At 46.4% G+C, this 27746-nt stretch overlaps 1 protein-coding gene across 10 annotated transcripts in view; it reads left to right on the top strand.

The window, feature by feature from the left end:
- Kiaa1217 (KIAA1217 ortholog) overlaps positions 1–27746 on the top strand; it is a 302809-nt gene that overhangs the window by 16666 nt on the left and 258397 nt on the right. The window contains exon 1 of one of the 10 annotated variants that reach the window (XM_051151255.1): positions 10876–11273. The exons of 8 other annotated variants lie outside the window; for them this stretch is intronic. The gene's annotated coding sequence lies outside the window, so the exon portion shown is untranslated. Of the gene's footprint in view, positions 1–10875; positions 11280–27746 lie in introns of those variants that run through there. One more of the 10 variants, XM_051151254.1, reaches the window with a different exon arrangement.

Genomic DNA, 27746 nt, shown 5'->3' with positions numbered 1-27746 from the left:
ACTTTGGAGAAAGTCAAATAACACCATCTGATGCACATCTCCAGACCCAAATACCAGCTATTCCTTGAGGGCTGTGTTCCTGGCTGCCTCCCTAACGTGGTTGACAGAAACAGAATACCAAGTCAGAAGTGATGCATCTGGCATGTGCATTGTAGCCTGGAAGTAGGAAAATCTAGGGGTTTTCTAACTCCTTGGTACCAAACACAATGAGAAAACAGCGTGCCCCTGCTTTGTAGTCTTGGAGTGAGGACTGGAATATTCCTAATAGAGACTTTTAAATTTAGGTTTAATTTTTTAAAATTTAGTTGTGTATGTGTGTGTGTCTACAAGTGTGGAGGACAGAAATCAACTTTATAGAGTCATTCATTTCCTATGTCTATATGGGTTCCTGGTATCGAATTTAGGTTGTCGGGCTTTGATTTGCAAGAGCCTTTACCATATGGGTCATCTCCCTGGCCCTGCATTTGAGTTTTTAAAAATACGAATGTGTTTTCTTGATTCTCAATTACTGAAAAGCTGAGAGATTACCTCAATGTCCTCTAAAGTCCTCAAAATATGCACTTTGCATAATACTTATTTGTGTAAGAGTGGCTGCATCCATTACTGCCTCCCTCCACGTTTAGGCCTTTTCCAAAAGCTACTTATTTTCTTACTTATTTGTATGTGTGTATACACATGGAGCTATATAAGTGTGTGAGTACATGTGTGGGAGTGCCACGGCAATTGCGAGCAGGTTCTCACCTTCACCTTGTTGAGGCAAGCTTCTGGGCAGGTCTCCCAGCCTGTCCCAGAGTACTATGATTATAGACGTTTGCAAGCATGAGGCCCTGAGTTTAGGCTGCTGGATATCCATATAAAAAGCTTGGTGTGGTGGCACACATGCCTGTAATCCCAGGAGACAGAAAGATCTTTGTGGCTTGGTGGCTATCCAGCCTAGTCTAATCAGCAAACTCCTTTAGGTTTAAGAGAGACCCTGACCCAAAATAGAAAATGAAGAGTTATAGTGGACAGCACCTGGTAGTAACCTCTGGTCTCACATGAACAGAGAGGAGAGGAGGAGGAGGAGAGGGAGAAGATGGAGGAGGAGAAGGAGAAGAGGAGGAAGAAATGAAAAGGCGAAAAACTCACAGGTTGCAATTTTGCTAATAAAACAAAACAAACAAACAAAAACAATTCCATTTCCTATTGACTGAACAAGATAGAGAGAGAGAAAAAAAGGAATACTAACTAGAGATCACTTTGAACATGTGGCTTTTGATCCCTACTTAACTGGGTGCCACCACCATCGACACTAGCTTTCCTTTTAATTAGTGTTGTAGGAGGACAAGAGAGAGCATCTTGGGAGCAGCCCTACGTTAAGAGTTCAGTGAAACTCCACTGTTGAGGAGTTCAGTGGAGCAGGCGGGAAGTTAAGGGGAAAAGGGGAAGCCAGAACCAAAGTATAGCTACTCAAAGTCAGGCAGCAGTCATCATCAGCAGAGCCTAGAGAGAATCACCAGCAAAGGCGATAGAGAGTCTTGAGATCAAGGGCTCTAAGAAAGACCAACATGGCTGAGTCTGGAGCATAAGTATACACTCATTCACAAATGCTGGGTTGCCTTCCTGTTTGTTGCTGGTCTGGGCTGCTCCTTGCCTTTTTTGCTGCTCATCTGTCCACCCATTTTTGGAGTCATTCAGTCAGATGGCTAATTATTAGGGGCAGACACAGTGAGCACAGACTTGCCATTGTACACAAAGGACAAATCCCAGCATCCACCTGCCAAGAGAAGGTTGGTTTTTTTTTTGTTTTTGTTGTTGTTTTTAAGTGGGAAAGGTGTGAACTTTGGGGTCCGTTGAGAGTTTGTAGATGCTGAAGACACTCTCGGCTGCATGATAGTAGGTGAGTCTAGCATCTCTTTGAGGCTTTTTCTTAATCATAGACCAGGCAAACAGTGCTGTAGTAGTGAGGATGCGGAGGGTAATCCATCCCCATTGCAGTACTGGATCCACATATGAAAACCCCTTTTAGTAAAGAAGAGGCAGCAATAGTTATAAACATTCTAAATTTCAGTCATCTAGCCCAGCACCCAGTCTGTTGACAACTATTTTAGGAGAGGTAAGAAATTTCAAATTGGGGAAAAATTCCTGGTTATCAAAAATAAAATGACTGGTCTCTGATTTTTGACTATGCTAATAAACACGGTGAATGAACCTTGGGTCGTGTTTTAGTCAGTATTCTGTTTCTGTGAAGAGACACCATGATCATGGCAAGTCTTATAAAAGAAAGCATTTAACCAGGGCTTGCTTAAGGCTTCAGAGGTTTAGTCTATTGTCATGCAGAGAGAAAGGTGGCACACAGGCAGGCAGACCTGATGCTGGAGAAGCAGCTGAGAGCTCTACCTCTGCATCTGCAAGTAGCAGGACAGTAGAAAGGCACAGGGCCTGGCTTGGGCTTTTGAAACCCACCAAGCAGGTCAGGGTGTGGTGGCACACGCCTTTAATCTCAGCACTCGAGAGGCAGAGGTAGGCAGATCGCAGTGAGTTCAAGGCCAGCCTGATCTACAGAGTGAGTCCAGGACAGCCAGGGCTACACAGAGAAACCCACTAAGCCTGCCTCCAAAAACACTTCCTGCAATGAGACCACACCTCCTAATCCTTGCAAATACTGACCAAGCATTCAAATCTCTGAGCCTATTTGGGGCCATTCTTCTTCAAGGCACCACTGGTGGGAAGTGAGCATTCAGTATTGGGGTTGGGATTTTTCCCAGGCGCAGAGTACCTTGAGTGAAGTTTAATATACAGCAACGTACAAAAAAAAAAAAAAAAAAAAAAAAAAAAAAAAAAAAGAAGAAGGAGAAGAAAGAGAGGGCAAGAGAAATATTCATTGTTTACAAAGTCAGGATTTGCAAATGGCACCGCCCATCTCAGAAGCTCACAGGAGATCACTGCATAGAGGGGATAGTTAGGAGGGAAATTTTTCAGACTGGGGATCAGAAGGATGAGGAAGTCTGGCTTTCCTGCTTAACCTCTGTAGCCCCAAAGCTTCACCTGTGGCCAAGACCAGAATTGGAAAGCATCCTTCTGGAATAAGGAGGACCATCAGAGAGATGATGATGTTGAGCCAGGAGTGGAGGTGGCGCCCATTGGCCAGCCTAAGAAAGGTGGAAGTGGACTTCGGAGTAGAACGTCAGTGGGTACAAAGAGAGGGAAGCTGGGTTGTGCTAGTGAAGCCTGAATGCCAGCAGAAGAGTGTAGGATTACAGACCTGGGCCATGGTGTGGAATCAGAGTAAAGGCAAAGCTTAAAAAATGACCTTTCTAGCTGGGCGTGGTGGCACATGCCTTTAATCCCAGTGCTCCGGAGGCAGAGGCAGGAGGATCGCTGTGAGTTCGAGGCCAGCCTGGTCTACAAAGCGAGTCCAGGACGGCCAAGATAACATAGAGAAACCCTGTCTCAAAAAACCAAAATAAATAAATAAATAAATAAATAAACAATGACCTTTCACTGCTATGTGAGAGGGATGATGAAACTGGCTTGGTAGCAGCCTCCGTGTTTAGAAGGATCAACAGTGATAAGGTCCAGGGTGACAGCCACGGTCTGGAATGGAACCAGAAGTACATATTGACACACCCAACATTAGGGAGAAAAATGAGAACAGTGACAGACTGGAGGAGGACAAAGGTACAAAAAGGAGCTGTCACAGGTTCTGCAGAAGTAGATCCAAGACCTGGTCCCAGACCTAGGAATGGTGACACACACCTTTAATCCCAGCATTTGGGAGGCAGAGGCAGGCATGAGTCTAGCCTGGTCTACATAGTTCCAGGACAGCCAGAGCTACATAGAGACCCTGTCTCAACTGCATTCCCAGCACAGAAAGAGGAAAAACCTGTTCTCAGGTCTCATTCCATTACCCAGCCTGTACCAGGCCCTTCAGGAGGTCACCATGGAGTCTGTGTCATCCATCCATGATGCTTGGAACCATTTAGAGACGAGAGAACTGGGAAACACAGCTGGGAAATGGCTGAGTTGGTGATGTGCCTGCTATGCAGGCTTAAGAACCTGAGTTTAGGTCCCCTGCAACCACACAGAAAGCAAAGTGTGCTGGCAGGATTTATAACAAGGCTGCGGCCGCGGGTTGCTGTCGCAGAGATAGGAGGATGCTCGTTCCCTGGCCAGTTAGTTTATTCAGTAGATAGATAAGGTCACTGAGTGACCCTATCTCAAAAGATAAGATGGAGAGTGATAGTGGAAAATACTCAAAATCGCTGGCTGGGCAAGGTGGCGCACACCTATAATTCCCAGCACTCGGGAGGTGGAGGCTGATGGATTTTTGTGAGTTTGAGGCCAGCCTAGTCTACAAAGTCTACAGGACAGCCAAGGCTACACAGAGAAACTCTGTCTCAAAAACAATAAAAACAGAAACTACCCAACATCAATCTCTAGCCTTTACATGTGTACGCACATACATGTGCACAAACCCCCAACATGCACACACAAACACACTTACAGATGTTATATACACAGTCACACACTAAAAAGTGAAAGAAAGGAAAAGAAGCAATAATAATCAAGGACAGAAATGACATCACGGTGTGTTGGATATGGTATTAGTCAGGGCCTTCTCTAATACCTGCCCTAGCTCCCAATTAGCTGACACAGACCTATTAGATTTATTCAGCAAGCTTTAAGCACTATAACTGGGCAGATTATTCTAACGCAATTACTTGCCAGCCATGTGCCCATTCCTTGCCACCTCAGTGCCACCTTGGCTGCCTCTGTAGTATCTCCCTGTCCTCATGTGGCCCTCCTTCCCCCATTTCCTCTTCTTCCTCTTTCCCCTCTCTACCTGAAACCCCAGAGACTGGAAGTCCCACATTCTGTTCTCTCTGCCCAGATACTGGCTCATCAGCTCCCCATCCTCCCACCCGGGACAGAGTCTCTCTGTGTAGACTTGGCTGTCCTGGACTCACTTTGTAGACCAGACTGGCCTAGAACTCACAGCAATCCACCTGCCTCTGCCTCCCGAGTGTGGCTTATCAGCTTTTTATTAACCAATCAGAGATAACTTCAGAACATCCTTTATACAACATTGACACAGGAGATTCTTCACAGAATTGACAATACCTACATCTGGACTGCAGCCAGAGCACAGCAGTCAGCATACACAGTGCACATGACCATCCCCTCATCTGTTGATGGGGATGGATTGAGTTGGTGGAGGGGAGATGATGACGACAGGACAAGAGGTCTGGAGCCTTGGTTTGAACAGCATTTGGAAACATATTTTTGCAGCCGCTCAGACCTCCTCTCTCATGGCCTTATTGCAACCTCACTTTGCATTCTCATCTCACTTATCTTTGGCTTAGTAGGTCTGCTCTGTCTCTCTCCTTCCAATTCCCTTATCTGTGGTTTTACAGGGCCACCCACCAGCCTGTCTTTGTGTGAAATTGAATGTGATCCTTGTATGTTCTGGGTCTATGGAATGGAACGTTGAACTGGAGGCTTGATTTCTGGGAGTGTGGGGCAAACGTCATGAGGCTCTGCCTCGCCAATTCTTGCACTAAAGAAGTGTTTTTGCCCAAATGGAATATGCACAAATGGCATGACTCGGTTTCATAAGCATTTTTTGGCATTGCTCCTAATGGTGGTCAGTAATGGTCCTTAGCCAGCACCTAGATGCTGAAGGCTGAGCAAGTGTGGTAACTACTGAAAATAGGGTACAAGAGAAACCGATGGCCCAGATGTGCTGGGAGTGTGGTGAGATTTTCTTGTGTTTTGTATCTACCCTCTTTTCCTCCTACTCTGTTTCTTTGTTCCTTCCTTTCTCTGTTTTCAGATATTTCAGTGGAACCAGAACCCTGCCCTGTGCAAAAGCATGCTAAATATAAGAGGGATGAGAAGCAACACGGTTCAAGGACCAGCATGCACTTCTCCCACCTCCCTGATCCTTTCTCCCATCACTCCGCAAAACATCTGGGTGTTCCTTCCAGTTAGTACCAGTAGAGTCATGTAAGCTAAGTGGAGAGCAAGCATTCCCATGCCTTTCCTCAGGTGTATTTTTAAAATTATTATGATTTTTTTTTAATCAAGAATCATTTTTCTTTTCAGGTAATCTATTCTCACTGTTTTTAGGTTCTGCCTTGAGCAATATCTTTTCCTAGTTTTCAAGAATTATCTTGTTCCTTGTAACTTCTTTAAATAGGTTTAATTTTTAAAAAGATGTGTGTGTGTGTGAATGTTTTACCAGCAGGTATGTATTAGGGCCATGTGTTTGCCTGCTTTCCATGGATGTAAGAAAGAGGGCGGAATGACAGGTGGTTGTGAGCCAGTGTGTGGGCACTCAGAACTGAACCCAGGTCCTCTGCAAGAGCAACATATGCTCTTAACCCCTGACCCATCTCCTCAGCCCCAAGTTTAACTTTTAATATTTTCATTTTTATTTGTTTGTTTGCTTACTGTGTGTGAGTGAGTGTATGTAGTGTGTGTGTGTGTATGTGTGTGTGTGTGTGTGTGTGTGTGTGTGTGTGTGTGTGTGTGTGTGTGTGTGTGTGTGTGTGTGTGTATGCACATGAACCGTGGTGTACATGCCGTGTACATTCTGCAGATCAAACTCAGGTGGTCAGTTTTGGCATCAGGCGCCTTCTTCTGTTCAGCCATCTCACCAGCCCCAAATGAGTTGAAATCTAATGTTTCTCTATGTGGCCCTGGCTAGCCTGGGACTTGTTTTGTAGACCAGGCTGACTCCAAGCGTGCAGCAGTCCTTTATGCTTCTGCCCGCTGTAGTGCTAAGACTCTAGGCATGCCCCACCATGCCCAGAGTCAGTCTGGATTTTAGTAGGAGGGTTCATGACTGTGATTACTCTTCGTTTTAATTTGGTTACGAATCTGTCTATTCACCTCTGATTACATGTGGCTCAGGCTGAGCCGAGCTTGACAAGCACTTGGCTTTAGGCCTTGACGGGCTGCAGGTGAAAATGACTTAGACACTTCGTGGCCATTGAGAACTGGAGTTTATGCCAGAAAGCCAGGGCGCACACGTGCAGCCTGAACTTGGGAGATACGCCAGTCAGGGATCTGCAGAGCAAGAGAAGAAACAGCAGAACGCTCTTTCTCAGCTCTGTCCTCAGCAAAGCTCAGCCTTTGCGCTTCAGCCTTCTGCTGATTGAACCACAGAGGGTAGTCGCCATTACTCACGCCCTAATGATTGACGTGAGTCACATCTGAGAAATTCCTCACAGCCAAACCCGGACCGGTGTTTGATGGAACACCTGGGCACTGTAGCATAGCCAAGTGGCTACACAGAATGAACTCTTCTCCTAGTGCCATTAAGCAGTAGTAAAAAAATGGGAATGGGGAATGGGTGAGTTCTAAAAGGAATCAACAGCATCCATTAACGGTTGGGATCAAAGCCCGCTGGGATGAAGGATGGCTCCACCATTTCCCTCAGAAATTCAAATGCTGGTTTTCTTTCTGGTGACACCCAAAGTATGATTTCCACTTACAAAATATGCCCTTGCTTCTTTTAGTGGCCTTCAGTTTTCCTTTGGACCAGGCTGCAGAGATTTCTAGAGATTGGTATTTATTTGCCTTATCTTCACCGTTGGGATCTGTTGGCCCTGGGGTTATGAGTGCTGAGCTCCGAGTATTAACCCTGTTCTGTGCTGTCCGTGGTGGCTTTCGGACAGCCTAGAGCTAGGTCAGCGCCTTCCCTCTGCCCAGCCGCTGCTGCTACTCTCATCTCACTCTCACTGGACTTCCATCTTGAGATTCTCCCTGGCTGGACAGTCCCTGAAGCCCAAGGATCTCTTCCACTCAGGACATCTGGAGGAGCCACAGTAAAGATTTTCAAGTTAGAAGAATTCCACTTGGCCTGGCTTAATTTATTCAGGATTTTCACATCCTGCTGGGGAGTGGACTTATTAAGCTAGGGGTAATGCAGCCTTTGGGTAAGCACATGCATTCTGGGGTCAAGTCTTGGCTCCACCAGATTTATACTGTAACTCTAACTAACACTTCATTCCTGTGGAGATCCTGACCACTTTGGGCCTGCCTATAAGGAAAGTGGGAATGACAGTCCTTCTTGCATCACCGAGGTACCTTTTCCTAAATGACAGTTTCTAAGTCATGTGTCAGAAACTTCTTTGAGCCAGGCATGGTGGCGCATGCCTATAGTCCCAGAACTCAGGAGGCAGAGGCAGGTGGATCTCTGTGAGTTCAAGGTTAGCCTGGTTTACCGAATGAGTCCAGGCCAGGCCAGGGCTACACAGAGAAACCCTGTCTCAAAAAACCAAAACCAAAAAACAAAAAAACAAAAAACAAAAACCAAAAACATTTCTTTTACTAGACACTTGTACTCTTTCATTTTTCAGAGGCTTTATTTCTGAGTGTGCACTTCTCTGTGCCTGTTTCAACATAGAACTATTGAAATTAATTCAGGGGTGGTATTTGCTCTCTTGAGCCTGTGATGTCACTAAGTTTAGAAACAAAACAGACTATTACATTAGTCATTTTCCTCCTCATTACTATGAGTACCTGGTATAAGAACCCATAAGAGAGGGAAAGATTTATTTCTGTTCATAGTTTAAAGCCATCGCGGTTGGCAAGACATGCATGCTGGAGCAGCTATGGTGGCTGAACGTGAGGCTGCTTCCTGGCATTCCGGCAGAGACCGGAAGGAGGGAGAGGAAGAATATGGAGGGAGGCTGAAGCATAACCATCAGTACCATGCCCCTAGCCTCCACCAGTTACCAGCTTCCCCCTGCTAGGCCCTACCTCCTGAAGATGGCAAGGCCTCCCAAAATAGCGCCACCTGCTGGACAGTACCCATTCAAACACACAAGCCTGTAGGAGACATTTTTCATACAAACCATTAGCTTTTTGTTTGTTTGTTTGTTTGTTTTTGTTTTTTGAGGATTTCTCTGTGTATTGTTGGCTGACCTGGACTCACTTTGTAGACCAGGCTGGCCTCAAACTCACAAAGATCTGCCTGCCTCTGCCTCCTAAATGCTGGGATTAAAGATGTGTGCCACCACCGACCGGCTACCTTTGTTTGTTTGTTTTTTTAATGCCTGAACCTGATTACTAGTTTAGTGAGATCACGATACCATTGTCAAAGTGTTGAAAGCTCTGTGTTTCCCTCATTCGGGGACTGTAAGAGAAGTCCTTACTAGCCAGGCCACCTTAAGTCAAGCTTGGCATCTGTGCCAGCCTTCACGACATGTGCTTACTACTTAGATTGCTGGGGCGTGAAACTAGCCCACAGAACTCAGCCCAAGGTTCCCACAGTCCGTCATGATGTCATCCCCAGCACTTACCTCTGCTTGCCTGCCTGTGAATGGGTTAATCCTGGCTTTTGTAATTATTCCCATGTGCCTTTCACATGCTGATTTTTTTTTTCTTCAATTTCTTTTCCAAGCTTGACTTGAGTAAGCAAAAGCTGAGATACTGTCATTTCCAAAACAAGTCAAAGGCAGATTTGGTCCGTTATAACCACTCTGCCGGCTGGATATGCCCATGCACTCGTCTCTAGTGGACCCATGAGGAACAACTTCATCTGAACAGGGCCTCCATCCCATCTTTAGACTCCGCCAAATAAAACCCAGACCTGGTTCTATCTTGTTTTTGTTTGTCTCATGTCTTGTTCGTTCCTCCATTGAGTAAAGCATAAGCTCTCAGGCTGCATCTGGACGTATTTTCAACTCACAGAGGCAGTAATTGAATCTCCGACAATACCCTCGCCTCCCAGGAGGGCTCCAACCGGAGCGCCGCCATATAAAACCCCCGGCTAGTTGTTGGTTCCCATCTGTGAATGGGGCAAAGCAGATCTCGGAATTGTCAGTGGATGGGATCCAGAGCTCTTTCTGTTCCTTAACGGAAAGAGTGTGCTGAGTTTTTGAAGCCAGTGCAGAAGATGGAATGAGCGTCGCGTGGCATAGGTTCACACTTACTCTCTGGCCCCTGAGGGCCGGTGCAGTTGGCTGCCAGGTGTGGAGGAGTTAGAAACGGTGGTTGGCAGCGCGGTAGCATCCAGCAGCGTGGCATTGTGTCTCACTCCTCAGTCCTACTGAAGTTGTCCTTTATGCTGTGGCAACTCACAGCCAATTGATAACGCTCCCTAAACACTGGTGTATTTGGATCAGGTCCACGCAAACCTTCCTGGTGCCTGGTCTTTTTAGGACCCAGGATCCATTCCCAGTGCTTAAATTGTGGCTCACAGCTGCCTTTATCTCCAGTTTCAGGGGATCTGATGCTGTCTTCTGGACTCGGCAGGCAGGGGAGCGCACACATAGTACACATATAGACAGACAAGCAAAGCCCTCATACACAAAATTAAAAGTAATTTAAATCTTTAAAATAGTTGAGATAGTGAAACTGCAGAGGCACGTGAAAGCTTGAATGCCTTTTAGAGAGCATTCCTCCAAACAGAAGGTCAGTGTCAATCCGGTCATTTACATAAACTTGGCAGATGTGCATATGCGTGCTAGGAAAGAGTTAAAATTTTCTGCACCTCCTCCTACCACCTCTGCAGCCACAGGCCCCTGGGAAGTGCACAGAGCAGCACAGGCACGCAGACACACGTGCTCAGGTAAGGAACCTGTTCCGCAAGTTTTCCTTGTTAAAAGTAGGTAGGGGGTTGGTGGGAGAGCAGAGCGGGAAAGGCTTACAAGTGTGGATTGAAGATTTTCCAAAGTAACTTTACCCGGCAGAGAGAGGCACTCATGTGCCACTGTGATTTTTTTTCTTCCTCTTTCACTGATTAAGTGCATTGTTAGACAGGGAGGGGCAGATTAACGAATGCCTATAATTTTGATCATTGTTTTCTGCAAAACAGCTCAGGCTTTGAAAACGAAGCCACCGGTTCTTTTTTTTTCCCCCTACGTTGCTGCCAACAGCACAAATTACTCCATGCAAAGATCCCAAGCCTCTCTGAAAAGGTTTCATTAATGAACAATTTCGGATGATTGTTTAAGTCTTTGCTTGACAGGTAACATTGGCATGTAGGCAGGTGGGGTTAAGGTTTCCATGGAGATCTATGATGTCATGCTTGAAAGAGCATGTCAAGACAGCCAGTTTAACAAGTAGTTACTCAAAGCTTCCTATAGGCTACAAGTAGGCTTTATGCAAATGAGGAGAGTTTCACTGGGAAAAACTGCAGAGAAAACAGCAGAGACATGGAGGGGGGTTTACCTGATAGCGCCGAGGAAGGATGACCCCACAGTCCTTTAGATACGGAAAGTTTCAGAAGATGAACTAGAATCTCTCCTTCCGTTGCCGCCTCACCTGTGGAGTGCTAGGTACAGGTAAATGCATGGCTTTTTTTCCTTGTTTGTTTTTTTTTTCCTGCAAGTACTGCCAGAAGATTACTTGGAAACGCTGTGGTCGGCTCTGAGCATTGAACTCTTGGCAGGAAGTATGGGGTCTATAAGCATGGCTTTCCCACACACATCCAGTGTTCCAGCTTCAGGGCTCTTTGTTGTTGTTGAATGAACTGAGATTTTCAAATAGAGCTGGAAAACGAGGGATGTTTATGCACTGTGTGGGCCGGTTGTGCCCATGAATAATGCTGTGAAGAGAGGGATTCACAGGATGGCTGAGCAGTGAGGTACTGTATGCATTTGCTGACTGTTTCCAGATCCGTGTGCGTGTGTGTGTGTGTGTGTGTGTGTGTGTGTGTGTGTGTGTGCGCGCGCGCGCGCGCGCATGCGCTCACATGTGCATCTGAAGCTGAGACTCAGGTGATTCTGGGCTTTCATTTTGTAAAATATGAAAAATAAAATCGCTGGGACCTCCCAGAAAGAATCTGGGAATTAGATTTATAAACAGGGCACTAGGGGGGAAAAATACCAGCCAAGCTGGGGTTATTAGTTTGTAGACTTTTAAGAAACTAGTCGTGACTAGCAAGAGGACAGATGAAGGAAGAGGGAAGTGGTGGTCGTTGGAAAGCTTGCCTCAGGACAGAGGTCTGGCCATTTGGTGGTGGGGGCAGGTGGATAGCTTTGTAGCCATTGGATGTTTTAGCAGCCCCTCAGGTAGCCGCCGAAAGTGGTTGTCCCCTGGTGTTAACAGTTCAGTGACTAGTCAGGCTCGCCCTCTTCAAAACAACAGAGAGAAAATGCAGTCATCTCTTTCCTACAAACTGGGCTAAAGCCCAGGCTCAAGATCCCCAGAACACGGGAACTTGGAGCTTCCGAGACAAAAACTGCCCAGAAGCAAGTGATTGGCTTTCAGATGTTTTGAATATGTAAGCAGGGAGTCTTGAGGGCGTGGATTAGCCCTGGAGTTGGCATTCGGTTAACTTGTTTTTACTGGTTAGCTCAGAAGGTGACAAAGGCCCTTGAGTCCTGCTTTCCTCAAGCACTAGCTGTGCGACTTAAGGAAAGTAAATTCATACCCTTAAGCCTCAGTTTTCACCTGCAGCAAGGGTGCCGCTTGGTCACCGTGCTGTGTGGATGCCGCCCATTTATGGGTTGTTTTCACGTAGGAGGCGTGAGGCACTCCTGTGATTACGAAGAGTTCCACTTTCCCTCTTTCTTCTTTTCTCTCCGTCCCTTCATGTTATTACAGCAGCCAAGTAAAGACTTGTAGAGTCCGTGGCCTGGACTTTACAGATGAGCACTCTATGACTCAGAGGATGAATGAAAGTGCATATTAAACGTCTGCAGATGCAGTATTGTTTCTCGTGCTAATGGATGTAGAGAAGAAAATTATTTCATCATGAAATAACTCCAAAGCAGCAACAAAACATGTTTGTCAAAGGAACAAGAACATATGTGTATGTATATATACATATGTTACAAAATGAATACTTCTGGCGCTACCTTTTTTTGTAGAGAGGTGACTGAAACCATATGAATTTACTTTTTACTGATAACCCGCTCAGTGGAGCTTAGGCCACTGTAAACACAGCTTGACACTGCATTTACCTCTCACTTTTCTGGGCCCACAAGAAGACTCGTGTGTGGATGCCACACGGTGTTGGTTATTGAAGTGGAAACCAACTCACTCAGAAAACTGTGGGTTCTATGGAGTGCAGGACTCCCAGGTAGTGGTGCATCGCTTCCTTTTTATTCTAGACTCTGGCACCTTCTCCCTTGTCCCCATCCCAGATGTCTGGGCAGCGTATGGTTATGCTCTGCATTGTTTGAGTGGGAGACACAATCTGCTTTTCATTGTGTTATTTTTAGCAGTGCTGCTTTTTATTATTATTGTTGTTGTTGTTGTTATTATTATCATTATTTGCTGTTGTTGTTGTTTCTTGGTTGGTTGGAGGCAGGATTTTGCTGCACAGCCCCAAAATCCTTGAACTTACTATGTGGCCTTGCCTGGTCTCCATCTCCTCATCCTCCTGCCTTTGTCCCTTGGGTGCTGGGATGACAGGTTTGTGTAACATCTGGCTCTTGAGTAACAACAGTGCATCTAGTCAAAGGGAAATACTCCCCTGCAGTTCTGGGGTTTCTTAAGCACTTTCAAAGAAGTTCCAGGTTTTCTGAGCTGCCCTGCCGGGAGAGGCCCTGAGCAAGCAGGGAGCTTGGGTGGGCTCCTGGAGTGGATCCCTACAGTTGCTTTGACATCTGTGCTGCTGAAGCTCCGAAGGCGCTCCCTGGTAGATTATTGCCAGTGGTCCTGTGAACCCCGCTTTACGGGCTGACTCCAACTTCCAGCCCCATGTGGGGGACCTGAGGATCTGGTTCTCTTATCTCCAGAAACAATCTACAAGTCCCAAAGTAAATCTTTTATTTCCTAAGAGAGGCAGGCCAGCTGGGAGGTTTAAGCCAGGGTAGAGAGTTCTAGCATGAGACCTACCAGGGACAGGGAGCCAAAGCTTTAGAATCACTCATGAATATTCATTTTGTTTTTGACTGGCAAACCCGGGCAGCCACTCAGCTCTCTCTGTTCCACTCAAGGGCTGCCATTGACTCTATGCTGATTAAGTAACTGGTGCTTGCATACTGCTGAGTGTGGCACATGGTGGCATTTCTGAAGATTCAAAATCAAAAGAGGTTGTGTGCAGGGATTGAAGAGCCTTGGTGCTTGGGTTCAAATCCCACCTCTGTTATTTACCTGAAATACAAACTTTCTGTTGGAGAGCACTCAGAGGCTGTTACAGGCCGGTCAGACAGAGCAACTGGACTTTATCTTCTTTCACCATCTTATGGCCTGAACTCAGGCCCTTCTACTGCCCTTCAGGCAAGCCCCACCCCACTGCAGATGTCCCCACCCTAAGCTCCAGAGTGTTAAAAGCCTCTTAGTAATGGAGTTAGTGGCCTTACATATTGCATTATTGTCCTAGAAAATTTATTTTTATTATTTATTTTTTAAGGAAGGCACTGGAATGCCCTGGTGTTAAATATATATATATATATATATATAAATAAATAAATAAATAAATAACTGGGAGTTCTTCTTAACTGGCTGTGGAGGATGTAGAAGAGTTTGTTCTGTGTGGGAGAACAAAGCTTTTCCAGAGGCTGATACACCACAGACCCATTCATGTTATTTCCACTGAATGTCATTAGAAGCACCCAAGTTTACAGTGTGTGTGTATGTGTGTGTGTGTGTGTGTGTGTGCGTGCACACACACACACGCACGCATTCCCGTACGTGCCTTTGTTGGCTATTGACCCCTGGACCTCTTCCATACTAGGCAAGCTGTCTACTGCTGGGCAGTACAACCCGTCTCAAGCACCAAAAGTTTCAGACTATTTGCAGAGTAATTTTTAATTTGTTGTTATTTTGAGACAGGGTTTCTCTGTGTAGAGTTGGCTGTCCTGGACTGGCTTTGTAGACCAGGCTGGCCTCAAGCTCAGAGATCTGCCTGCTTCTGCTTCCTGAGTGCTGAGATTAAAGGCGTGCACCACCACTGCCTGGCACTAAAATGCTGTTTGTTTATTTTGGGCTTTGCTTTGTTTTGAGATAGGATCCAGCTCTTTAGCCCACACTGGCCTCAAACTCATGATCTATTCTTTCCTTCCTTCCTTCCTTCCTCCTTCCTTCCTTCCTTCCTTCCTTCCTTCCTTCCTTCCTTCCTTCTTTCCAACTCATGGTCTTCTTGTCTCATGGGTTGAGATTAGAGGCACATCACCACGCCTGACTTCTCTAAAACCTCTTTATTTCAGAGACACCATCACGCATATGAGAAAGCCCTGTGGTGACAGGTGATGTGGCCATGCTTGTCCTCCAAGTGGACTTGGAGTAGAGAAAGTAGAAAGATATATTTACCCTTGCATCATCGAACCATGCTCTTAATTTCAACCATTTTGCAGATTATGAGCCTTCCAGAGGGGACCAAATATGTTAGGACATTTTTTGTTTTTTGTTTGTTTCTTTCGAGACAGGGTTTCTCTGTGTAGCCTTGGCTGTCTTAGACTCACTTTATAGACCAGGCTGGCCTCCAACTCACAGTGATCTGCCTGCCTCTGCCTCCCAAGTGCTGGGATTAAAGGTGTGCACCACTGCCACACCCAGCTATATTTTATTACACATACATAGTAAAACATAAGGCCCGTGATTTGGAGTTCACCTTGTGTTTGAATGTGAATTTCTCCATAGGTCTTTTTGATTTTTCAAGACCTGGTTTCTCTGTAGCCCTGGCTGTCCTAGCCTGGCTTTGTAGACCAGGCTGGCCTTTTAAAAAATCAATTGCCTTTTCATGAACCCCCTGACCCCTTCACACATAACCTGTAACTTTGTGTTGAGGGGAAATATGGATGGATGGATTTTTTCTTTTCTTGATAGAGGTCTAAGATTTAAGAAAGCTGGTCTCTCTTCTTTTTCTCCTCTTCTACCTCCTCCTCTCCCTCCTCTTTTTCTTCCTCCTTTTGGCATTCTGTGGATAGGACCTAGGGTCTCAAACATCCTAGGCAAGTTTACATAACCGAGCTCACCTATAGTCCCAAGGCCAGGGCTACGAGGTGTCTAATCTCTTCCTTCTTACTGTTTATAAACAATAAAATAAATAAATCTATCTTGGTTTATGATAACTGTGTGGCCTCAGAGAACTGAAGACCTTCAGGGCTGTGGGATATGGTGGGAAAAATAAGATCAGGACAGCCTTAGTGGTGGCGAAGCATGGATCCTGGACCAGCTTTTTCCTCGTGACAGGAACCTCTGCTGTGTTTTCTTCAGAAGAGACTGATACACAAGAGAATGAGGATTGAGCTAGATCCCCGCTGTGTGACTTGTAGGAACAAATGTAAAAAAAACAAAACAAAAAAAACAAAACAAAACAAAAAACATGTCTGGAGCTCTCCTGGAAAGGCATGCAGGGCTAGCTCCCTATGAGTTCTATTAGCCTAGAGTCCAGTGGGTGTTAGCATCTAGGGTCTTGTGCTCTGTGCATCATCGTGGTGGCCCATTGCCTGACTTTGCCATCATATAATTATTGTACCTCCTATTCCTGGTTGCTCCTAATTTAAGTAACAGTTGTGATACTATGCTTTCCTCGCTTTGCTCCCTTGATCCCTTTAGGGTTAACAAATGCAGGCAGTTCCACTGGCCATATAAAACTGATGGCAGCCTTCCTTAGGACTGTGAGCACTCTCATAATATCATTTTATTTTTGGTCCTATAATATTTTAACCTGACCTTTTACAATTGCTGTAGGTTCCTGCTTTTTTATTTGTTTTTTTCCCCCTGTTGTGAGCACTACTGCAGTGACCCTGCTTGTGTCTATAAACATATCAGCACATCTAAAGGACAAATTCCTGGGAGTCAAGTCAGATTGTCAGCGTTGAAAGGTATTGCCCAGAGATATTTAGGAAATGCTGGTCAGTATTGTGGACGGAGGTGTCGTAGGGAATGTGATGTCACTTTCCAATGATCCAGACTCAGAGTTCATAGATGCAGCTATGAGCACGTGACCAAGCAAGGCTAGCTAAACAGTCATAACCCTGGCATCATGCATAGGATCTCGTGGATGTTTGAAAGAGTGGGTGGCTTTTCCTGGGCTCTAGCCTGTGTTCTCAGGAAGGAGGGAGGCAGCCTAACAGGTGGGCTAAGACAATGACCTCATATCCAGCAAGGCAGCCTCTGTTGCTTAGGGAAGGAAATGGGGCTCTTATTTTTTCTCCTTCATGGAATGTAGGCTCCCAAGTTTTTAGCCAATCGGCTTCTGTCTGTCCTTCCTAAACAAATACTAGTTTGGATCCTGAGCAACAGGTGTGTTTGGTTTTTTTTTTTTTTTAGGTTGAAATTTTCTTGTTGGTATTTTTTTGTTTGTTTGTTTTCTGAGACTGGGTTTCTCTGTGTAGCCTTGGCTGTCCTAGAACTCTGTAGACCAGGCTGGCCTCGAATCACAGAAATCCACCTGCCTCTGTCTCCCTGAGTCCTGGGATTAAAGGCGTGCGCCACTGTGCCCAGCTTGGTCAAAATATTTTTTAGAGTGTCTGAACTTTTCACCAAAACCAGCCAGCACTTCTTTGTAGAGCAAAGCATCTGCTGGCCCATCACACAAGGCGTTTGGTTTGTTACAGAATCCCATACCCTAGCAAGATAGATGAACACTACATTGGTGTTTTCTTGTTTTGGTTTGGTTTTGAAATGGGGTTCTCATTGTGTAGACGGACTTGCCTTTTAAATTCATAGTGATCATTTTCTCACAACCTCCCAAGTGCCAGGATTATAGGAGTGCACCCGCACGCACAATTGGTATGCATTAAGTTTTTATGGGACATTTCTAGTTGTGCAACAGAAATTCAGCTTCCAAAATGAAGCTACATCTTCAAACTCAGAATATTGCAATTTTCAAAGTCTACTAGAGCTTTTCTGTTCAGAGCAGGAAAAGCCAATGATAGAAACCACTTCCTCCAAGAATGTCCTACATGGAGAAAATTAAAAGAAGCAGCATAGAGGCTGGAGAGATGGCTCAGAGGTTAAGAGCACTGGCTGCTCTTCCAAAGGTCCTAAGTTCAATTCCCAGCAACCACATGGTGGCTCACAACCATCAATACTGAGATCTTGTGCCCTCTTCTGGCCTGCAGGTGTACATGCAGGCAGAACACTAATAAACAGATCTTTAAAACAAACAAACAAACAAACACAAACAAACGCAGTATGAACACATCAAAGAAAGCTTTGGGTGTGACTTGAAACCCCAGCTCTTTTGTTGTTGTTGCTATTGTTTGAAGCAGGATTTTTCTGTGTAGCCCTGGCTGTCCTAGAACTCACTCTGTAGACCGGGCTGGCCTGGAACTCAGAATCACCTGCCTCAGCCTCCCAAATGCTGGGATTAAAGGTGTGTACCATCACGACCAGGCCCCACCTCTTTTTGAAAAGCTGTTCAGGATCTGTGCATCCTTCCTGTGCTGAGGGCTTGATTTGTGGTGTGCCCTTTGGCACACATCGCTATTGTCCTCACAGTAAGTGCATTTCCTCCTCCTCCTCAGTAACTGCTCATGAAACGCCACTCTCCGGAGACACCACGGTTCTGCAGCTGATAGCAAGCACGTCCCGATGCAATTGTTTATGACTATTGCCACATGATATTTGTCACTAGTCACTTAAGCCAGAAAGAACCACGAGAAACAACTCAATTTAGAGCAACTTAGTTTAGAGTTAAAAAAGGAAGCTCACGGCTGTGATGTACAAATCAAAGGAAATCCATAACTGAAGTAATTCTATTAAAGAAAGTATAATTACTGTCGCCCTGGGAGGAGGTAGGTAACTTGTAAGCCAGCCAAATTCAGCTCTTATAAATCATTAGAAAAAATGGGCCAAGCTTCCTATATTGTGGGATAAATAAGATATTTTCTTCTTCCAAATATTAAATACCATAGGTTTAAAAAATATGTTAAAGCCATTTGTTTTATGGAGGTGGGCGCACATGTGACTCAGGGTGGGGTGGGGTGTGTGGGGCTTGAGGAATTCTGGAGAGTTGTTTTTTATCTTCCTCCATGTCGGTTCCAGAGACAGAACTTGAATCGTCAACATTGGCCACAAGTGCCTTTGCCTGCTAAGCCACATTGCCAGCCCACCACAGAGTTTCTTATGGCACACAGACACAGAGAAATTGAGCTTCTTTATACATTCTAAACTTTAAACGGTACATACCCAGGGATCACTGCAAATAAGTATAAGTGCTACTGCTGGAATTCCCACACACATCGCCACAGGTCAGAAACATTGCGCAATTGTGTCTATTATAATTATCATTTTTAAGTAAACACCTATGTGTATGAACAGATACATCAAGAAGATACAACAGGTAAAGACTCTTGCCCCCATACCTCATGACTCCCTAAGAAGGAATGAACATGTCCCAACAAGTGTTCCTCCACTTGTGCACTGCAGCACTTAGCTACAAACAGAGGCACACAGCACACACAATTAAACAATCTAGAAAAACATGTAAAAAAGAGATACGTGTAAAACGGGTACCGAGACTGAGAACAAGGGAGAGTGTGGATTCTAAAGGCAAAGGTGTCGGGATTTGAACTCAGCAGTTCAAATCCCAGCCTGTGGGATTCCCTAACGCGTGTGCTATGGGACTGGCTTATTGAGGGGAGGGGCTAGACTTCAGATGCTGTCATCAGGGACAATGTATTTACATCTGGCTCCCAGGCCCAGGGTTTTTCAAGTCGTGGAGAACTGAAAGGACAGGAAGAAAAGCCTCCTCAGCCCTGAAGTCAGGCCTAGGGATTAAGCATGAGGAATGTCACATGCAACTATGAAGCTGCTTTCTTCCCAGTGTCACAGATCAGAAACCTGTCCTCTCTGGACAGGCCCTCTGAGTTCCCTGGAAGGGGAGCTTGAGGTGGCTCATGGAGCAGAGTTTATGGAGCACTGTTCCTTGCTCAGTGCCCCACCCCACCCCAAGCCCACACACATTTCTTGTCTTCATGTAGAATTTCAGAAAGTGATCACTGGAATGGAAGAGACAAATCAGGCAACTTTTGTAGCCAGAAATAAGACCAAATGCAAGATGGCTGGCCTGGGAACCGGGGCTCTAGGAAAGCCTGTTTAATGATCTCTGCAAGATTCCGTAAAACACTAAAGCTTAGGGGAAGTGGTACAGCGCAGGGACAGAGCATGGGGTCTGCATGCATGAGGTCCTGGACCCCATCTCCTCCTTTGTAAGACAGAAAATAAACAGGAGTCAAAACTAAAATCACTAAAGCTTTATAGAATCAGGTACTTTTCATCTAAAAATAAAATTTTTATACCCCCACTGTGTGATACACTACAGCTTCCATGGTGAGATTTTTTTTTCTTTATTCTTCTTCTCTCTCTCTCTCTCTCTCTCTCTCTCTCTCTCTCTCTCTCTCTCTGTTTTTGTTTGCTTTTCTGAGATTTTTTTCTTATTTATTTATTATCCTTTTGTTCTTTGGTGGGCAGGTTGCAAGGGCAGAGGACAGGGAGACAGGTGAGATTGGCCGGCATGATGGGTAAACACAAAGAACCATAAAAAGTTAATTAAAAATAAAGTATTCCCCAAGGATAAACAATAACAAAAACAAAACAAATCTTAAACAAACCAACAATATATAAATTTATCATCAAGAAACTTGGGGCTTAACCTCTGTCCAAAAGTGTGCTAGAGTCAAGAGAAGGCCCAGGTTTTGGGGTACACACAGAGCTCCACTTTCTGCCCCACACCTGCCCTGGACACTGACCCTAACCAGACATTTATGTCGCATGTCCCCTGGAGGCACTGTGCTGGGGTAGAAGGAATATCACCTTTGTTCCTGGACAGACTTAGTGTGAGTTTTGGTTCTCCCACTTGGTACTTGTGTGGTCTTGAGCAGGGCACGCTCTACATAAGCTGCTAAGTCTCCTGCTCAGCAAGATCACCTGGATTCACAGTGTGAGGAGTACTCGGCCCAGTACCCAGCATGTGCTGGAAGCTCAGTACCTTGCTTGACTGGAAACATCCCATGGTATCCCATAAGGAACACTTGCCTTTTGACCAATGTCTCAATTGCTCTGAGGTTTGTTCAGGGTGGGAGGGGCCCTTGAGCAACTACAGGAAATAGTCTAGCTTCATGGGAAGGAATCCGAAGCTTGGGGAGTTCACCAGACCAAGATTGCTCAGTTTCATGAGGACTATCATGTGCAAGTTTAGTGGGTTTCTACGGAACACCACCCCCACCATCAACAACAACAACAACTAAAGTGTCTTGGAGTACAATTTGTGTGTTTAAGGATGTGAGTGTCTTTTTCATTCTTTGTTGTTTTAAGAACAGGGTCGCTTTATGTAACCTTGGTCGACCTGGAACTCGATACATAGACCAGGTTGGTGTCAAACTCACAGAGCTCCTCCTCCTACCTCTGCCTCCTGAGTGCTGGGATTAAAGATGTGTGCCACAGTGCCATCTATATGGTAACTGACCACAATGGCATTATTCTCACACTTAATAAATCACATGTTTGCCAAGCATGGGCACTGTCCTGGGCTGGAAACACGTCTCTGTCTGCCTGCCTGCCTCTCTCTCTCTCTCTCTCTCTCTCTCTCTCTCTCTCTCTCTCTCTCTCTCTGGTTTTCGAATCAGGGTTTCTCTGGCCTTGGCTGTCCTGGACTCACTTTGTAGACCAGGCTGGCCTCGAACTCCTGAGTGCTGGGGGCAAAACACGTCTCTTGAGGAAGAGGGTTTATTGTGTAGAGAATTTTAGGTTGATATAAATGCCACAAAGGAAATAAAGAGGGCTATGTGGGAAGAAGCCAGCCTAGAAAAGAACAAAGCTGGGACTTTTCAGGAGGAAGAACATCAGGGGCGGAGATCCCAGGGCACAGAGGTGACCCGGGCGAGGTGGCTGTGGTTTCTGAGCAGCAGTTAGGACATTGGACTCTTCCTGTAGTGCAGAGTATTTCAAGCCAGGGAGTGGTAGTATTGTCTTTTTAGCTTTTGTTCACATGTTCCTCTTAAGAGAGCCAGCTAAGCAGTGGCCACTCCTGACCAAGCCTATCTCCTCCTCCATCAGTAGCTGTCCTCAAAGGCTCACGTAGAAGTCCAAAGCGTGCTGCAGAGTCCCTAAGCCAGCTCTTCATGGAGTTCTGGCTATCTGTCTGTCTGCGTTGTGCCTCCCGGTCTCACACCTGGTATTCAGAAGCAAGATCCCACTTCTGCCATTAACCCCAAAAGCAAATATTATTTCTGTTCTGTTTTTCCTACTTCTAAACACATTCAGAAAGTGCACTGCGGTCACTGAAGTGTTTCCTTTTGATCACAAAGCGAGGTACCCAGGGGTGCCAGGTACAGAGCAGCCAGATTGTGCAGGGATGCGATGATGTCCCAAGCGAGGTTCATGTATGTTAGGTTCCTGGCTCAGGGTTGTTCCAGTGACATGATGGTACCCCTGACCTTTGACTTCGTCATAGTTTTCAACTGAAAAAGAGAAACCAGCAATATATATTTCAGAGAGTTTGCTATAGTTTTTCCTGCAACCTGGCTCAGGCTAAGACACTTAATGTACCCTGGGAAGGCTGGCAAAAGAAAACAAAACAAAAAACCAAACAATAGTGTAGACTTTTTTTTTTTTTTTTTTTGTTTGCTCTGGCATCAAACCTAGGGCCTCACATGCCAAGCATGTGCCCTGCTCCCAGTCCTGGGCTGGCAGCGTTGTGAAGCCCCACTGACACCTTCAACCAGCACTGGGCCTTGGTCAGTTTGGGCTTGTTTGTGAAAATTACGGACAAGCGCATGGTGCAGTAGCGCTCACCTCCCACGCTTCACAGGCAAGGAAGTGGGCTCTGGACTTGTGTGGCCTGGATCTGTCTTGCCTATAGGAGCCAGAGCTGGATCAGAAAGTGGGTTTATCTAGCTCTTCAGAGAGCAGGAGCATAGCCAGGTGAGGTGGGGGATACAGGCCATCCCATCAGAAGCCTAGGGTTGGGGTAGGGCCATCCCTGGGTGGTTTTCAAACCTTTGGATGTCAGAGTTTGCTTAACCCTTTTTTTGGGGGGGTTGGGGGGGTCCGGTTGAGACAGGGTTTCTCTGTGTTAGCCTTGGCTGTCCTGGACTCACTGTGTAGACCATGCTGGCCTCGAACTCACAGCGATCTGCCTGCCTCTGCCTCCCTGAGTGCTGGGATTAAAGGCGTGTGCCATCACGCCCAGCTTTTTGCTTAACTCTTTATATGTGCTGTTTATACGGTTATTGCTGAAGCTCCAAGTCAGTGGTGGTTGACCCAAACACCAGCAGTGAAACCGTTGCCAATTCAAGCTTTGTCAGTTGATGAAGATTTATTCAAACCTCTGCCTCCAGTCCCACTGACTGTGTTCATGAACTGTGCCAGCGTATACCAGGGAGCTAGACTTGGCCCCTTCCCACAAAGCTCACCCCAGTTTTCCTTAATGTATGTGGGTGGGGCTTATTTGGCCAAGGGAAATGTACATTCAAGAGGTACATTCTTGCTGGGATGTTTGGGGCCCACAGTTGGTAAAACTCCACCCACAGTACATTTGCATAGCAGTGAAAAAACCGGTATTTTCTATCCGAATGAATCACACTCCCAATCCTGAGCCTGTTGTCTGTCTGTCTGTCTGTCTGTCTGTCTGTCTGTCTGTGTTGTGGAGGGCCAGCTAGGTGGAAGGATGGACTAGGCTGCTGTCCAGCTGCACCTGGAGGGGGCAGGACCGGCCACTCATGGGCGGTCCCTTTTCTGCTCAGAGAGCACGAGGGTCTGGCTGATGGCCACAGCTGGGCCTGGACATGGAACCCGCAGCCTGCTTTCCACGGGAAAGGCCAAGGAGGGAAACAGGCCTTGGGTATTTGTGCTGTCGAGGGCCCCACGGCACAGCAGGCAGGAGACAGGTATGGAAGTCGTGTGATTCTAGGGCTGGTCTCCCTTCCTGGGTGTCTTGAAACTGCTGTGTCACATTTCTGATTCGTGGCCACTTGGCCCTGAGTGTGAGCCAAGGAGGGCAGGAGGTCATAGGGTCAGTTTTAAACTATAGTTCTCAGGTCCAAGTTGACTGTTCTCTGCCATTAAATCTTGTTTAAGGATAACTCAATTGCTTTCCTTTGTGCTGGGGGAAAATGTTAATTTTCTGCAAAAAGGTAGGAAGCCTTTCTCTTGATTCTAATGGAATGTTTCTAACTGAAGTGCATATTGTCCCTCACCCTGCTGGACTTTGAATTCCTGCCCATGGGCTCCTGTGTTAAAATCGCCAAGTACAAGTTGGACACTGAGTGCTGCACTTAGCGCTTGGTGGCTCTCACCTAAAAATCCCAGAGTTTGGGCTGAGACGAGAGAGTTCAAGTCCTGTCTGGGATCCTGACTGAGTCCTTGCCTCAAAATAAGCAAAAAATAAAACCTAAAACTCACCTCTGAACCAGTTTTCTTGGCAATCAAGAGAGGCACCTCTCTGCTTCCTTTTGCTTTGGTTCTCCGGTATGCCTGTTACTTACTCTGTTGCTTTTTGCAGTGGTGGGTTCGAGCTAGAGGAAGAGCTCTGAGCTCTGCCACTGTGCTGCACCTCAGCCCAAGAGTTTCTTAAAACATCCGCAGCCGCTTCTGAACTGCGTGCACTGCCTCAACTCTGCAAAGGAAAGATGAAGCCTCAGCGTGCTCCATCTTGTCCCTGCGTGACTTAGAACCCCGCGTTGATCTGTCCTCAGCGAGCAAGGCAGGAGAAGCCGAGAGGCTCCACAGTCTGGGAAGGCTGATCAGCTGTTCCCAGCCAGGAAAGCATTTTGGCACAGTGGAGTCAGGGGAGGGACTTTGTCGAAGCTCACGTTGAGGAAAAAGGAAAACTTTAAAATGAGAAAGCCCTAAAATGGGATTTGGTTGATGTATTTCTGAGCTGCCATCTCACGGACCTGTTTATTGACTGCCAGAATCACAGGATGAAGACATTGTTCTGGGGCAAAACCTCCTGAAATAGGGACAGTTACCAGGCTTGATCCAGGAACAAAGTAAAGCCGGTGCGGGGGGGGGGGGGGAGGTGTAAGTTTTCTGAAGGAACAGAACCAACTGTAATTCCCACAAGCGTGTGCATGTACAAGCAAGTATGTGTGAGTGCTGGAACATTCAGATGTTCTGTGTAGACTACACTTTTGCTGTCAGTGTTGAAGGTCAGCTCCTTGGCCAGTGTACTTTCTTCGGACTTTTTTTTTTCCCCCCAAGATGGTCCCAAGCAGAAGGAAGTGTGGCAAAAAAGAGAGTGCCGGGTCTCTGAGAGAGGGCGTGAGCAAGGCAGGTGATGGTCATAAGTAAGGAGGAAGTTACTCACTCATGGAAAGGAGGCAAAAGGCCTTGGAAAGGCTGTAAAGATAGGTTTTGACTGGGAGGAACACGCGGGTGCATATAAACGAGTGGCTAGGACTGAGGTGGATTGGGTGACATAACGAAGGGCAGACATGGCACTGGGGCCTCAGAGCTGCTGGAAATGCGTGCGCGCACGCTCACATCCAACTGCCATGTGGCCGTGTTGTTAAGAGAGCTGATGGCTTTCTCTGGGCCCAGGTTAATTCTAGAAGGACTGGTTAAGTTACCAGGGGAGCTGAGTCTCTCCCCTCTCCTATGTGTGCACACTTGCTCTTCAGCTTTCTACCATGTGTTGAAGTTGTACAAGACCCTCCCCGGCCCGTGCTCTGGTTCTTTTCCATCTTCCAGGGCATAAACCATGGCGAACCTTTCTCCGGCTCTGAGTACCACCTAGTCAATTCTTCTCCGTCTTGATCTGATTATCAACTCAGGTCACATGTCCCTCAAAGAATCGCAGGCCTTGGAGACCAAAGGTTAGCTAGGTCAACCCTGGAATGGCAGAGGAGGTTCCAAAGGCCATGTAGTTCAGGTGTCTTCTCCTGACCCAGAGGAAGCGGGGGTGGGGGAGGTAGTGGATTGGGAGTCTGGCTTCCACTGGTTTGTGACTTCCTTGAAGTAAGGCAGATGGTTGTGGACAGCAGGCTGGGACGCCCACCCTGATGTGTGCCTTGCCTGCCAGTCTATTCTAGAAATCAGATTCCAGTCTCTGGTTCAGGTCCCACTGCCTCACACTCCTTTCTATCCCTTCAGGTAACTATGGAAGCCGAGTGTGGACATTTGTTAATTAGAATCGCTACAGGATCGTTTTTGTTTTTAAAACATTCTGCATGTTGTATGCATCTCTGTGTGTCCATGTATGTGATCTTAAAGAGGCCAAGGGATCCCTAGGAGCTGGAGTTTCAGGCAGTTGTGAGCTGCCTACCAGGAGTGCTAGGTACCAGACCCAGGACCTCTGCAGGGGCAGACCAAAACAAACTCTTAACCACTGAGCCATCTCTCAAAGCCCGGTATGCTAGTATTTTAAGGTCTCTGATGATGAGTGCTGTCCTTTGCCAGTGTTCTGCACAGAGAGATTCTAAATTGGGAAGGTGAAGTTAGGACAAGAAAATATTCATCTGCATGTTTTACAATGCTAGAAGGAGACTCACCAGCTCTAGATATGCTGGTCAAGCATTTTTTCCTCCAAGCTACAAGGCTTCGCTCTATAGTACAGGCTGGTCTTGGATATGCAGTCCCTAGTGCTGCAGTGACAGGGACGCCCCACCGTATCCAGTAAACAAGCCAAAGCCATCCTTGAGTCGTTAGTGCGTCTCCAACTCCCAAAAGCAGAGGCACCCACAAAGGTGTGTACACACGTGCGCGTGCCCTCTAAGTGACACAGGATCTTCGAAATCCTGACTGGCTTTCAAACTCTGGGGCGAACAGTGATATGAGGTAAAAGAATGTGAACGGGTGAATTCGTAAAAGATTCAGGCTGAGTCTCAGGGCCCAGGCATCCAGGAGTAGTGCATGGCGCCTGTGTTGCAGCGAGGAAGCCATTCCTGGCATTCTTTGGCGGGGGTGTCACTGTGTCCGTGGACCATAGATGCTTATCACCACTGTGTCACCTGATGCCTTTTCCCGGCAGACTGTTCTGCCTCCCAGCCTGGGGTGCCAGGGCAACTCTGAAGATGAAGAACTATCTGCTTGGAGCAGAGACAGACTGAGGCAGGGGACTGACTTGCTTAAAGTGACCCGGAAATTAAAAAAAAAAAAAAAAAAAAAAAAAAAAAGAGAGAGAGTGGTATCTGTGTGAGAAGGGAGGTTGTCCCCAAGCAGGAAGAAGGAGAGTGTTATCCCTTTGGGGCTTCTTGGAGGTTTTCCCACATCCTTTGAAATTACCCAGACAGGAATGTCTCCAGAATACCTGTATCTGTGAGTTGTACTTAGGAGTCCTTTCTGGAGAGTTCTAGAGCAGTGGTTCTCAACCTGTGGAGTGCAACCCCTTTGGGAGTCAAATAACCCTTTCACAGGGGTTGCATATCAGCTATCCTGCATATCTGAAATTTCCACTATGATTCCTAACAGTAACCAAATCACAGGTATGAGGTAGCAAGACAAACAGTTTTATGGTTGCTGAGGGGAGGGTGGTCAGCACCACATGAGGTAGGAAAGGGTCACAGCATTAGGAAGGTTGAGAGCCACTGGCTTGGAGCATGGAACTGAAGCCCCTGTTTCCACCACATCCACTCTTTGGGAACCTGAGCAGGCTTGAAGGTGACAAACTCACTCATGCAGGCCTGCGCCCCTCACTGGCCCACTGCTCTCAGATGAAGAAAGAAGGCTATGAAGGAAAACCAGAGAAGCCTCCATGTCCTTTCTGGGTCCATTGGGCCCAGCTTCTAACACACACACACACACACACACACACACACAGGCACATGCACATATAGGCACATGCACATAGTCCATTGGGCCCAGCTTCCAACACACACACACACTCACACACACACACTCACACACACACAGAGGCACACACTCACACATACTCCATTGGGCCCAGGTTCCAACACACACACACACAC

This window comes from Acomys russatus, chromosome 9 (genome assembly GCF_903995435.1).
Source record: "Acomys russatus chromosome 9, mAcoRus1.1, whole genome shotgun sequence".
Lineage (NCBI taxonomy): Eukaryota > Metazoa > Chordata > Mammalia > Rodentia > Muridae > Acomys > Acomys russatus.
Note: the sequence above shows the minus strand (reverse complement) of the source record. Positions and strands in the feature narration are given on the sequence as shown.